Source organism: Mus musculus, chromosome 1, assembly GCF_000001635.26.
Source record: "Mus musculus strain C57BL/6J chromosome 1, GRCm38.p6 C57BL/6J".
NCBI lineage: Eukaryota > Metazoa > Chordata > Mammalia > Rodentia > Muridae > Mus > Mus musculus.
Genome location: NC_000067.6, coordinates 92,080,459 through 92,094,806, shown reverse-complemented (window position 1 = coordinate 92,094,806; position 14,348 = coordinate 92,080,459). Strand labels below are relative to the sequence as shown.

Genomic DNA, 14,348 nt, shown 5'->3' with positions numbered 1-14,348 from the left:
TATTCCATTGGTCTACTTGTCTGTCTTTATACCAGTACCATGCAGTTTTTATCTCAATTGCTCTGTAGTAAAGCTTTAGGTCAGGCATGGTGATTCCACCAGAGGTTCTTTTATCCTTGAGAAGACTTTTTGCTATCCTAGGTTTTTTGTTATTCCAGATGAATTTGCAAATTGCTCCTTCTAATTCGTTGAAGAATTGAGTTGGAATTTTGATAGGGATTGCATTGAATCTGTAGATTGCTTTTGGCAAGATAGCCATTTTTACAATGTTGATCCTGCCAATCCATGAGCATGGGAGATCTTTCCATCTTCTGAGATCTTCTTTAATTTCTTTCTTCAGATATTTGAAGTTTTTATCATACAGATCTTTCACTTCCTTAGTTAGAGTCACGCCAAGATATTTTATATTATTTGTGACTATTGAGAAGGGTGTTGTTTCCCTAATTTCTTTCTCAGCCTGTTTATTCTTTGTATAGAGAAAGGCCATTGACTTGTTTGAGTTTATTTTATATCCAGCTACTTCACCGAAGCTGTTTATCAGGTTTAGGAGTTCTCTGGTAGAATTTTTAGGGTCACTTATATATACTATCATATCATCTGCAAAAAGTGATATTTTGACTTCCTCTTTTCCAATTTGTATCCCCTTGATCTCCTTTTGTTGTCGAATTGCTCTGGCTAATACTTCAAGTATTATGTTGAAAAGGTAGGGAGAAAGTGGGCAGCCTTGTCTAGTCCCTGATTTTAGTGGGATTGCTTCCAGCTTCTCTCCATTTACTTTGATGTTGGCTCCTGGTTTGCTGTAGATTGCTTTTATCATGTTTAGGTATGGGCCTTGAATTCCTGATCTTTCCAACACTTTTATCATGAATGGGTGTTGGATCTTGTCAAATGCTTTTTCTCCATCTAACGAGATGATCATGTGGTTTTTGTCTTTGAGTTTGTTTATATAATTGATGGATTTTCGTATATTAAACCATCCCTGCATCCCTGGAATAAAACCTACTTGGTCAGGATGGATGATTGCTTTAATGTGTTCTTGGATTCGGTTAGCGAGAATTTTATTGAGGATTTTTGCATCGATATTCATAAGAGAAATTGGTCTGAAGTTCTCTATCTTTGTTGGGTCTTTCTGTGGTTTAGGTATCAGAGTAATAGTGGCTTCATAAAATGAGTTGGGTAGAGTACCTTCTACTTCTATTTTGTGAAATAGTTTGTGCAGAACTGGAATTAGATCTTCTTTGAAGGTCTGATAGAACTCTGCACTAAACCCGTCTGGTCCTGGGCTTTTTTTGGCTGGGAGACTATTAATAACTGCTTCTATTTCTTTAGGTGATATGGGACTTTTTAGATGGTCAACTTGATCCTGATTCAACTTTGGTACCTGGTATCTGTCCAGAAATTTGTCCATTTCGTCCAGGTTTTCCAGTTTTGTTGTGTATAGCCTTTTGTAGAAGGATCTGATAGTGTTTTGGATTTCTTCAGGATCTGTTGTTATGTCTCCCTTTTCATTTCTGATTTTGTTAATTAGGATTTTGTCCCTGTGCCCTTTAGTGAGTCTAGCTAAGGGTTTATCTATCTTGTTGATTTTCTCAAAGAACCAACTCCTCGTTTGGTTAATTCTTTGAATAGTTCTTCTTGTTTCCACTTGGTTGATTTCACCCCTGAGTTTGATTATTTCCTGCCGTCTACTCCTCTTGGGTGAATTTGCTTCCTTTTTTTCTAGAGCTTTTAGATGTGTTGTCAAGCTGCTAGTATGTGCTCTCTCCCGTTTCTTCTTGGAGGCACTCAGAGCTATGAGTTTGTATTTTATTTTTGTAACTATGGGTGCACTGTAGTTGTCTTCAGACACACCAGAAGAAGTTACCAAATTCCATTACAGATGGTTGTGAACCACCATGTGGTTGTCGGGAATTGAACTCATGACCTTTAGAAGAATAGTCTGTCCTCTTAACCTCTGAACCATCTCTCCAGGCTGTATTCTTTTATTTATTTATTTATTTGTTTGTTTGTTTGTTTGTTTGTTTTGTATTCTTTTATTTTTAACATCACTTGTTTCACCCTTTGAATCAATCTTTATATGAATTTTTTTAAAAAAGATCAACTTTAGAATCCACTCCAGGATGTCTCTGTGTAGTCCTGGCTGGCCTGGAACTTGTTCTGTAGACCCTGCTGGTCTCGAACTTAGATTTGCCTGCCTCTACCTCCTGAGTGTATTAAAGACACCAGGAAGGCCTGAGTGCTAGGATTAAGGACACATACCTCCATTGTTCAACCCTCCTTGGACTCTCTTAGGCAGCCACTTTCCGCCCCCTTTTGGCTGTCTGCCTGAGATCCTTTTAGGACTCTCTGGCCTTGCTTCTTTTGTAATCTGTCCTTGTCCCTAGAGTGCCACATGAAATGAGTACAGCAGGTATTGTGTGACTTTTCATTTTCTGAGCAGTCGTGTTGACAGTACACAACCTTTGTTGTGATGGAAGGATTCGACAGTTACCCTCAGTGGGTTTACTTTAAACCATACACTCCTATACTCATCATAGTACAGCAGACAAATACTAGATCTAGTACATATCTACACTATATCCAGTGGGGCTCCTCAAAATTGTCAAGGTCATCAGAAACTAGGAGCCTGCTGATCAAACTGTTGCACCCAGAAGAGTCATGGTAGTCAATGAGTTAAATGGATGGGACCCTAGCCCTGGAAAAGACACCAGGCAGCCTTCTGATGCATCTTCATTGGTTTGCTGCCTGTAACAGGTATGCTTTGTGCCAAGTTCCAGCCAAGTGGATGGTCCCTAGGTCTCAGACTCTAGACAGCACTTGGTCACTTGTTTCCCAGATTACTTCCTGTCACCTGCTGCATCTTTAACTTTTCTCCGGAATACCTTCTTTTGGGGCAAGAGACTGTAGTAGCTTTAGGAGTTAGTGACACAGTTGTGGGTCTTGTTTTTGTTACTTATATGTGTAATGTTTGTCTTTTCTCTTGAACAGTTGCATTACAAAGTTTCAAGATGGCTCTCCTCTCCTCATACATGTAGCAGATTCTTCCTCCTTTCTGGGCTTCCAAGCTCCTTGCACGTGAGTGGCTTTGTGTCAGCACAGTGTTGCTCCTTCCGCAGGCCGCCTTTGTAATGTGCGTCTGTGGCTTTGCTTCTGGAGTCCACTCACTGGTTATTGAGGTGTAGTTTCTCTTGGTTCTAGCATACTTCTCTTTCCCTCTGTTGCTCTAGCACACCCTTCTTACCTTCCTTTCCCTCTGAATTTGTCCTCTGTCAGGCCTGAGCATACCAGCCTGCGGCTCTCCAAGTAGGGCTTCACTGCCCTCATTCTTTACCTGTTGGCTTTTCAAGATTCTTGGCTTCTCATCGTGTGTTTCCCTCACTTTTTGCCTTTTCTTGTTGAACAGTTTTTTACAACTCTTTTCCAATTCACTTAATTTCCTTGTTGATAGTATGGTATCTGTGACTTAAAGCATCTGAGGTGTTTTGTTTTGTTTTGTTTTGTTTTGTTTTTCTCTTCAATTCCATCAGTTGTCCTTCTTAGTTTTGAAAGCTTAATTCATACAGTGATTAATGTGGACAGCTCTGGCATCCCTTTTCATTGCTCAAACTTTCCAAGTATTTAGCGAACTTTTTACTTAATCAAAACATACATGCAGAGAAAGATTGTGTGTGAAATATTAATGAAGTTGTTTCTTTAAAGTTCTAGAAATATCCATCTGCTTCTAATTCTCTGGGTGTCAGCAATTAGCTTGACTTAATGCCTCCACTCTTGCAGGCTCCCTTGTAAGTAGAGTTCTTAGGCTCTTGGTTGTACTGTGCAGCTGTAGTATGGCTTTGGGTCAGGATACTTCTCCAGACAGGGATTCCACATGCTTTGCCTACGGGCCTGCTGTTAGCACTCTGTTGAGTGAGGCTGGGACTGAACTCTGTCCTGAGCCCCTGCACCTCTGGGTATCCTCTCTGCCTTCCCTTGGTCTGAAAGGACATTAGTGGAGCTCATCGCTCAAGCTAAGCAATGTGACAGAAACTGTATTTAACGCAGAATCTCAGCTTCTAAGGGTATGTGCCTGTGAGATAGATTCTCTTCCACACTCCCAGGAGAAGAAGCTCCCAGCATTGCATTAGCTGATTTATTGAGTTTCTTCTGCCCTTCTAATTTCTCCCCTGCCCCTACTGAGTCTAGCAGGGCTAGTACTTTCTGGCAGAAATGTCTTTGCCTCTGTAGTATGCATGCTCTGGCCCTGGTTAGACCCACTGCCTATGGCTTCTTCCTTCTCATGACCCACTCCTTGTATCCAGTGTGGCCATGTTCTTCTCTAGCTATTCTGAATGGGTTGTGTTCATGATGACCTTGCTATAGGCAGTGTGGCCACATCATCCCTACTAGGAGAGGTTCTCAGGCACTGGGAAGATGCTTGTTCGGAGCTGGTACAATACAGTTTCCACCAGGGCTGCTCTGGCTGTGATTTTTGTGTGGCTGGCAGTGCTTCAGGCAGATATAAGCTTACCTAGTGTAAGGTTGTTTTCTCTTATTATGGGATGTATTATGTATGTCACCTGACATAATGGCAGCTGGCTCTGGGTTACCCTGGGCACTGCAGTTTGGGAATCAGCAATGGAAGGCAGAGGTGAGATGTTTGTCTGAGGCTTCTCAGATAGAGTAGCAGCTGGTAGTCAGTACTCTGATCCTGATGTAGCAGCTGGCTTCTGCATCCTGTATTGTTCCAACCCTGCTCTGGCCATCCTCATGGGACATTGGCATTCAGTGTAACATTCTGATGGGATCTGACGTTTGTCCTCACGTGGAACACAATTGATCATGGTGTCAGGAGTGTCCAGTGCCCATCTCATGAGGTGTCAGTGTTTGGGCCCAGTAGTGAGTGAATAGCTGCATGATTTTCCTGTGGAGACTCTGCCCTGCTTTGTCCGTTGGAGGGGGCAGTGGGCATGGATTAGTCATGTTACCAAGAACACTGGACGCAGCATGAATGGACTTCCCAGAAGCATCTTGTATTCATCTGTTTCTGTGTGGTGTTCCTCATGAAGGGTGATTAGGACACTTGTTTCAGCCTTTACTCTGGCCTTGCAGTTGTGCTCACAGCTGCATTGCTGCTCTCCATGTTCATCTTTAGTGCTTAGTGCCCTTCAAGGTTGACAAAGAATAGGAGAGCACGGCCCAGGTTGTTTGCTGATCCACCTAACTAGCTTCCTGGAACAGTGTTCTCTAGAACTGTAAGCCAGTATTCCTTCTCCACATCAATCGTAAGGACAGGACCTGGGAAGTGCACATCATTCATGGGCCATGGGCACCACTGAAGATTCAGAGTGCTACATACAGCATTGGGCCTCATTTAAAATGCCTGTGAGGGTCCTTTAGAGTTCACAGCCACCAGAGGAAAGTGTGGCCAGAACCCTTTACATAGGGCACAATATGATCTGTTTCTACCCAGGATGCCAGTAGTTAGGCACAGACTCATACTATACTCAGTAGCATCCTCAGGCATTCTCTGCATCAGCTGTAGGCTGATCAGGGAGTCTCTGTGCCACTGTGACTGGACCTTTGCTTGCATTAGTCACAGTGAGACAGCCTAGATGTTGTGGCTACTTTCTCAAGCACATCTTTCCGGGGCTGTTGGGACCTTACTTGGTGTCTTGCTCCTAGGAAAGGGGATTCTGGTGTTGACCGCTATTGAGTCTGAGAGACCAGTCAGCATCCTAGCCTTTTTGCTTATATACAAGGAACGAGACTTACCTATCCCTCTTCTTACTCTAGTGTGTATGTATTGGGTGTGGGTTTGCAGCATGATGTCTAGTAAAGGGGATCCCCTGTTTTTAATACATACAGTCCAGTAAGGGTCTTCTGGTCAGGCACCAGCCTCAGGAACCCAGAATTTCCTGAGGAAAACAGGAAACCCTGGCTTTGTTTTTGCAAACATAGAGTGGTTGTTAAATTTGAGCTTGAATGTTCTGAGATCTGGATGGGCCTTCAGCTCACTGAAGCTCTGGACTCACCCGGGGCCCTTTTTGACCTGCCTGATGAGCCAATACCCTGACTGCTTCCTCTGGTGTCCAGTTATGTGCTGTCACCTGAGTGCGCAGCATTGTGGATGGAGGATATCTATGAGCTGATGGGCATTAAACAAGTCAGACTTCCCAGATAGTTCTCATTGATGGATGCTGCAAAGTGTACCTTTCTACCTTTTTTTTTTTCTTACAAATTGTTTTCAAGTCAGTTGAATCCTAAGGGTGGCCATGTAGACAATTCTGTTTGCTAGAGATAGTAACCTCTTCTGGAGGTTACTCAGCTAATCTATACAAACTTTGCAGCCTGTGGGATTTGTTGCACCTCCTCATAGTTCTTCTTTCCCATGTCTCAGACCAGGAACCTCAAATTCCCCGGGTGCCTGAGTAGGGTGGGTGGTTACATGTGGACAGGGTCCAAAGAAGGAGAGATTTTTTTTCCCCTGGCTCTTGCAGACGCAGAACGCTTGGACTTGCTGTGAAGAAATGGCAAGTTTTTTATACATGTTGCTAAGTGCTGGTGGGAACCTTGGAAAGGCTTCTCTCGTGCTGATATTATTTACCATTCTGGCTTGTGGGGGTACCAGGGAAGGTGGCACCCTTTTTTCCTCTCAGCAGGCATAGTAGCCCTTTGCTTATTGGCCTGTAAAAATGCTACAGGTACCAAGACCCAGTGGCATGGGGTCTGTGCTTCTCAGGTTGGCCCTGTAGATAGTCTTCTTCACACTAAGCCTAGCTTGTATCCTCGTGCTGTGACCCAGGTAAACATTTCTGCCCCCATGCTGACCCCAGCTTTGTGTTGATCTTGTGTATCTGCCAAAGATGACAGTGCTTTGTGGCATCCGTACCTGAGAGTTTGACAGTTTGTTCTTCAAGTATGCAGAAGGGTCCAGAACTGATGTCATTTTCTTCTTCTTGTCCTTCAACAAATAGGGAATGCCTGGTCTGCTAGATGGGCACAGAACACTGGCACCAAGAGTAGCTGGATCAGTCTTGTTCTCAGGGATTTCTGTGTATTTAGGAAGATTAGCTACAAAAACTCAGCATAGTACAGAGTCCTAGATGCCATCAGTGCAGGGAGGAGCCTAGGAGAGAGTGGCTGCTGCCAGTGAGGGCTTCATCACTGCTTTGTGTGACGCCTTGTAAGTGCTAGGGGTGTATAAGTGCTTGGGACTTGCGTTTGGCCATTGTTGAAGAAATTGCAAGAGTGGGGATGGCTGCAGGTTGATGGTCATGTTCCTTCTTGCCCTGCTGTTCCTCAACTCTGCTGCTCTGTCCTTGTTGCCAACCCTTGTTCTGCAGAACAGCCCAGACTAGCCTGTCTGAGCCTGGTCTCCAGCTGGACAGTCTTTTTCCACCATTGAGGATGATGCTGAGGGTCCTAGGTACAAGTACTCATCCATTTTTGGAGGGATCACCAGGGATACAGAGGCTAGGTAGAACCCATGTGCAAGAATTGGTCCCCTGTACCACTTCTACCAGTAACTGGCAGCCTTGCTTACAGGGAATGTGGGAGAGGTGCAAAGCTAGGCACACATGGAATCATGTACCTACATGTGTGTGAGGGTTCCAGTCAACGGTGTCTTCTGGGACATTATAGCCTCTTGGTGAATCAGCAAGTTTGAGGTGGTGTAATTTCTGTGTGAGCCTTCAGCTTGGACAATTATGAATCATTTGCTTGCCTCTTGATTTGCGTCAATCAAACCACATGTGAAGAAAGCACCATGAGCAAGGCTCTGCTGGCAGCTTGGCATCCAGCAGGGAACATTCGCCAGGCATAGTTTCAGAAGGCTGGCCTGTGTGCTTGCCCTGGTGGTCTGGACGGTGGGCCTTAAGTGGCTTATGAGTTGGGCTCCAGAGACTTGTGTCCCTGCCTCTTACCCCTGTCTTCCCTTGGCAAGCACCTCAAGCTGCAGGAGAATGTGTGGAGGTGCAGTTCCTTGGCTTTTGATGAGTGCCCTCTGTGTAACCCTTTGGCAGTAGCTGCATTGGCACCTCTGGGAATGTCTGCAACTTATAGCAGAGCCATTGGTCCTTCCTTCCATGATGCATAAAATAACTTCAGGCAAGATTTCTTTTAAGAAAGACTGAATTACAAAGGAAATTACCCCCTACCTGAGAAATGAGGAGGGCTTAGCACTGTGTAGAAGGCTGGCTAGTGTGATATTTGATTCCAGTCCTGCTAAGAAAGAGCCTTTTCCTTTTGAAACAGCTTTTGGGCAGGTGCAACCAGTCTGCCTTCAGTCAAGTCACAGTGACAGCTCTGCTGTGTGTCTGGCTCCCAGGGGACCCTAGTTTAGTGGTTTGCTTATTTTGTTTTGTTTGAAGTAGGCGGGTGTTGTTGTTTTTACTCTTGAGGTTCCTTTCACTACTGTTAAATCAGCTGTTAAGTGTAGCTGGTGTTCTTGTCTCCTGCTTAGTCACAGCAGACTAAGCAGACTCATACCAACACTGCCAGGCCCTAGCCTCCCAATGAGCCTGGAACATTCATTTTGCCCATTAGCCAGGAAGTCAGGTCAAAGTGGATTTATCTCTGTTTCTGTCCCCTGTTGGTAAAAACTAGAATGACTGTCATGTGGCAGTCAAGGAGATTGTAGGGTGCTTGTCTTTTGTGTGACCTGGGAATGTACTCCTCTATTGTTGTAGACAAGTGGAGGCATCTAACTACAGTGAGCATCAGTAGTACCCAAGTCTGCTGAGCGGTGCCTTCAGCAGCTATGCCCCCGAAAGTTCTAAAAGTGAGACAGAAGACAAGGAATGACCTCTTGCATTTAACCCCCTTCAGCCATGCCTCACTGGGGCCAGGCCTGGCTTGGCTGTTCTAGCTTTCTCACTGCAGCTGCATAAGGCCTTGGACTGTTGACACAGGTGTCTAAAAGATGCAACCACAATACCATTGCCACTCTTCAAATAGTTCTTAGACACCTCCAGGTACCAGTGCTTAAAGCTTGAATGTTTTAGAAAAGTTTTGTGTGGCATTGAGTCTGTTAGCTGTGAGGGACACTGGGCTGCCATTTGTTTACAGCTTCCTGCCTCTGCTTGCATTTTGTTTTCTCTTTTGCTCATGGACACACACTATAGTTGCAGAGTGGGAGCGGGTTGTCCTGTCCAGTGACCACTGCTTGTTCCTTATGGTGCTCCCTTCATCTGTCCCATTGTATCTTCCAAAGCTAATGTCTTGTCGTGTGTGTGTGTGTGTGTGTGTGTGTGTATGTGTGTGTGTGTATGTGTGAACTGTGAACCATGTGTTTGAGTGCACTAATATTCTCTTGTTGTATATAGGGCTCCATCTCTGGCCTTTAGGGGCCCTTAAGCCCTTTTGATGTGACTTTGTAGTCTGTGATGGCTTCCTTGCTTTGTGACATCTTGTTATGCCGCACAGTTCCCATCCCCACACTGGAACTAACCATTTACTCGGTCCTCATCTCAGGATCTCTGATTACACCAGCAAAGTCACTCTGACATGGAAATAGACATTTATAGGCTGTAGGGATGAGGGTATGGACGCCTCTGAAGGCTGTTGTTGATCTTATCTTCAGAATATATGTGATGGCCTTGAAGGCAGCTCTCCTCAAGCCACTGAAGAAGGAAGAAACCCTTTGAGGAATTTGTCTGTAGGTCAGGAATAGGGTGTAAAACAGCAAGAACTAGTGTTGTGCTTGTCTCAGAATTGAAGGCCTAGAGTTGACCTTCAGCTTCTCATCCTGCAGGTACGATCATGCTCCACCAGGGTCAGATAGCACCAGGCTGTGGTACCTACAGCTAGACAGGCGCACCCATGGGTGGCTGGGAGATGCTATATGTATGCTACTGATGGTGCTCTTGTCCTGATTCTCATGGGTGTGAAACAGTGCCTCATCCTGGCTGCCATGTGCATCTGCTGAGGCTGGATGCTGAGCATCTCTCCATGTGGTCTTTGGCCATTTGCTCTCTCTTTGCAGAGATATCTGCTTAAGTCTTTTGCCTGTTCTCACTTGAGTTATTTGCCTCTTTATGCTTGAATTGTAGATGCTGATTGTGTATTCTGAGTACAGCTCCTTTATGTGATAGCCAGATAACCAATTCCTTTGTGGATAGTATTCTTTAAGACACACTGTGTGTAGCCGGGCGTGGTGGCGCACGACTTTAATCCCAGCACTCGGGAGGCAGAGGCAGGTGGATTTCTAAGTTTGAGGCCAGCCTGGTCTACAAAGTGAGTTCCAGGATAGCCAGGGCTATACAGAGAAACCCTGTCTCAAAAAACCAAAAAAAAAAAAGACACACTATGTGTGTGTATACTTGTGTATTTTGGGGTGTGCATGTATATGCATGCTTGCAGAGGTCAGAGGAAAACCTGAGATGTTGTCATCGGGAATGCTGCCTATGTGCTTTGGGGAAGGTCTCTCATTAGCCTGCAACTCACCAGTTAAGCTAGGCTGGCTAGCCAGTGGAAAGCTTCTAGTTTCAACCTCTCCATTGCTGGGGTTATAAGTGTGCCTCACCACACCCAGAATTTTTACGCTGGTTCTAGAGATGGAATTTACAAGGCAAACGGTTTACTGATTAAGCTATCTTCTTGATAACATCTCCCCCCACCCCCACCTTCTTCTGTAGTTTGTACTTTGCTGTCATATCAGATATTTATTGAACTCACTTTGGGTGGGGTGAGGTGTGGCCCTCTTTCTTGGGACCTAGGCTTCTGGCTTTTGTCAAATGTCAGTGCTGAAAGGCTTCTAGGGCTCTTAGGAGAATGCCTATTTTATGGCCTCACTGGCATCTGCTGTTTCCAGCGGCTAGATTTGTTTTCCCACAGTTGTTTTTAATTGAATGTCCATGAGAAAGTGGCCAAGTAAATTGAAGGTTTCTCAGAGAGAGCCGAGTTTCTTTGTTGGTTTTTTAAACTGTGCTTTTTCATCGTTATTGTGCAGTTTGTTGGAATCTGCGTCATGTAGTGAGTGTTCATTGGGGCTGGGATTGCTGGTCTTTTTGAGCATTACAGCATTAACGAATCCTTTCCTGCTCCGAACAAAAGTCCTAAAAAACATTCTCAAAGCTCTGTAATTTTCAGATGGCTCTTTCCCCTATTGATAGGTTAATCATGGGGCACAGAGCCACCTGGAACTCAGAAAGTAGACATCCAAGCAGAGTAACAGCAGGATTACAGGCAGGCTCTGGCACCTGGGATAAGGTCCCAGCACCTAAGACTGATTTCCTACAGCTCATGTCTGTCCCCTGAGAGTCCAAACAATGCCTGCCAGCAGATGAAAAGCTCTGAAGAGACCATGTGCAACGGTGGCAGATGCGTCATTGTAGACAGTCCCCGAGGATTCAGAGGTGTGTTCTCAGAACCCCAATAATTCCACAGGTGGGGACTTTTGAGACTAGTGCAAAACCCACACAGCACAGTGTAACTATTCAAAATCAGTACCCTGTGCCTGACCTTTGAGTTCTGCACCCTGCACTGCCTTAGGTGCTGACTGATGAGAGAAAACAGAAGGTAGGTTGTGTGTTCACCGCATACATGAGGTCTTTGAGTTGCAAGTGTGCTGGGGAGAGACTAATCAGGCTGTATTAAACCTTGAACTAGATATTTACTGTCTCTCTGACAGAAAGTGAGTCACTGTATTCTTAGGGTGGTATTATAGAATTTCCTGAATTTGGTTTCCTAAGGCCTGTGTATGCACTGGTCGGAACTGGAAGCCACTTCCACCTGCCTATGGTGCTCCTGGCTGGTGCTGCATCTCACTTTGGCAAAAGTGAGATGAAAAAAAGTGAGTGAAAGTTCAGCTACTTCCCCTTTGTGAACTTTATGTCACCGTGGTGCTTCTTGATTCTCTCTGCTCTTTTTTTAGCTCTGCATTTCTCCTTCTAGTTGAGCACATGATTGTCCTGTGGAAATGACAGATTTGTTCCTTCAGCTTGCTGGAGATTGTATTACTCAATGTAGAAGGTCTTTTCTGCTTTTGTTTTCTGTTAATTGACATGCATCCTGGGGAAGGACAGGTTTCAGAGAGCTGGCTCAGTTGCTAGGGAAAGTCCTGTGACAGAATTGATGGCATAGCCACAGAAGTCTAAGCTCTTGTCCAGTGCGTGTACTCGGTGATGTCAAGAACATCTGTATATGGCACTGGAGAGGTAGCGTAGTGGTTAAAACAGTAGACTCTCTAACAGAGAACTTGAGTTCAAGTCCCAGCACCCACATGACGGCTCACAACTGTCTGTAAATCCAGTTCCAGGGTGCCCAGTGTCCTCTTCTGGCCTCTGAGGCAAATGATGCTGAGAGAGAGAGAGAGAGAGAGAGAGAGAGAGAGAGAGAGAGAGAACGCATGCACATCTGTACAGAACTAGCTCCTTTCCCCAGAGGTGCCCAGCTGTGTCTTATAGCTAGAATTTACTAAAAGTAGGACTTGGGGGTTGGCAGGTGCAGCTACCACACCCATTGGAGAATCCAGAGCTGGGTGTCTACGAAGCTTTGGGGCATGACCATGAATGATGAATTAATGAACTCCGAAATCAAGAACCTGAACTGGGCTTGACTACCATCCTCACTGGGCTAGTCATCACACTCGGCTTATGGCGAGCTCGTACTTCCCTTCATTGACTACCTTTGAAGAAGTAGTGTGGAAGTTAGAAGGGCTGTTTCATCCTGTGCCTTAAACCCATAGGGAGCTATGACAGTAGCCTGCTCATGTGAGGACAGCTCCGCTGAGGCTGAAGGATATCTTTCTCTCCTTCATTTGGGGAAACTGAGGCACTGCAGGTCAGAGTTCACAGAAATCAGTGCTGAGCTGGAATGCTTTGAAGTGGTACCTTGTCAGTGCCAGGAAATGGGACCTGGCCCTTTCCACATCTGCAGATGGTACCTTTTGTTCAGTAACCCTGCACACAGATAGAAGCTGCATGTAGGTCTGTAAGGCTTCATCTCTCAGTAATTTGATGGGTCCATGGAGAGTGTTTTCTAGCAGTGTTTTCTCCCAAGTGTTCACCTGGAATAAGCCTATTTTAAGCTCAAGTGTGAAAATAATTGTCCTTTATTTCTGATTATGAGATGGCTTGGTTGGTAAGGGACATTGCTAGCGAGATCGATGACCTGGGTTTGGTTCCAGAATTCATGTGGTGCAAATAGAAAACCTATTCCACCAAGTTGTTTTCTGACTTTCACATGTATGCTGTCCTTAAATGTGAAAACACACACACACACACACACACACACATGTCTGTACGTATGTACGTATGTACGTGTATGCGTGAACTAAAAGGAAAGCTAACACAATTCTATTCTATACTCTGTTAATGGGGATCTGGACATGAGGCATCTTTAGATCTCTGAGGCAGGGGCTTGCTGGGGGCTCTCCTATGCAATTGTTCCTACCCAGCCAGGCCCAAGAGCCCCAGGGTAGCCCATATAAAAGGCCCCCCCTTCTTCCTAGAATCTTCCCCCTTTTCTTCCTTGGTCTTACTGCTCTTGGTTAAGCATGGATTAAAAGGCTGAAAAGGTCATTCTGATATGGAGGAGTATCAGACCCTCTTTTTTGACAGGCAAGGTAAGCCACTTCCATGTTCACTTTCTGACCATCTCCCTCTGCTTACCTCTTGGTCCTTCTGAGGGCAGGGGCTTGTCAACACAAACCTAGAGTGACTGTGGGATGGCTGGGGACAGTGAACAAAGAGGAGGTTCTGGTTCCCTCATTTGGTAGTTCAGAACTGGATGGGGCAAGGGGGATGTGTCCTCTCTTGATGACTCTCCTTACCCTTCACTTGGGCTGCCTATCCATTACCCTTTTCAGTCACAAGGTACCCTTGAGAAAGCCTGTCCTTCCTAATCACCCTAGTTCTTGGTTGGCTGGCTCCATTGGAGGCACAGCGTGGACACTGCTTTTCCGAGTGTTCATCCTTAGGCTTTCTCCGTCTCTGCACTCACTCTTGTTAGATTCCAAGGAAGAGCTGAGCAATAAAAGTCACAACTGAACATCACTCGCCTTCAAAATCATTCCTGATTCTTTTAGTAAGCTTCCTTCAACTGAATTTAGACCAGAGTTAAAGAAAGTTAGTTATGCATGGAATTCAACTGTAGCTTGTAGTTTGATGTAAAGTGTGTTTAAAATGCTAGGTGACATTTGTCTTTTCAGGAAAATGCTTCCATTCTTAGATATGACATTTGAAGGGCATGTGTCAGGAATATGGTGAATCGAATGACTGTATGAAATCCAAAAGTGGGCACAGTGGGAAAAGAACCAGAGATAGTGCTGCTCCTTGGCCCCAGGCACAGCACCGCCCTGGGCCTCTTCCCTGTTTGTTCTCTGCCAGTTGCAGGGAAGCAGTTGTAGTACGAACTCCTGGTAATTCAGT

At 45.1% G+C, this 14,348-nt stretch overlaps 1 protein-coding gene across 22 annotated transcripts in view; it reads left to right on the top strand.

Moving 5' to 3' along the window:
- The window catches only part of Hdac4 (histone deacetylase 4), a 266,924-nt gene that overhangs the window by 100,896 nt on the left and 151,680 nt on the right, over nucleotides 1-14,348 (top strand). The window contains exon 3 of one of the 22 annotated variants that reach the window (XM_006529313.2): nucleotides 2,989-3,075. The exons of the other annotated variants lie outside the window; for them this stretch is intronic. The gene's annotated coding sequence lies outside the window, so the exon portion shown is untranslated. The remainder of the gene's footprint in view (nucleotides 1-2,988; nucleotides 3,076-14,348) is intronic. 22 annotated transcript variants of the gene reach the window in all.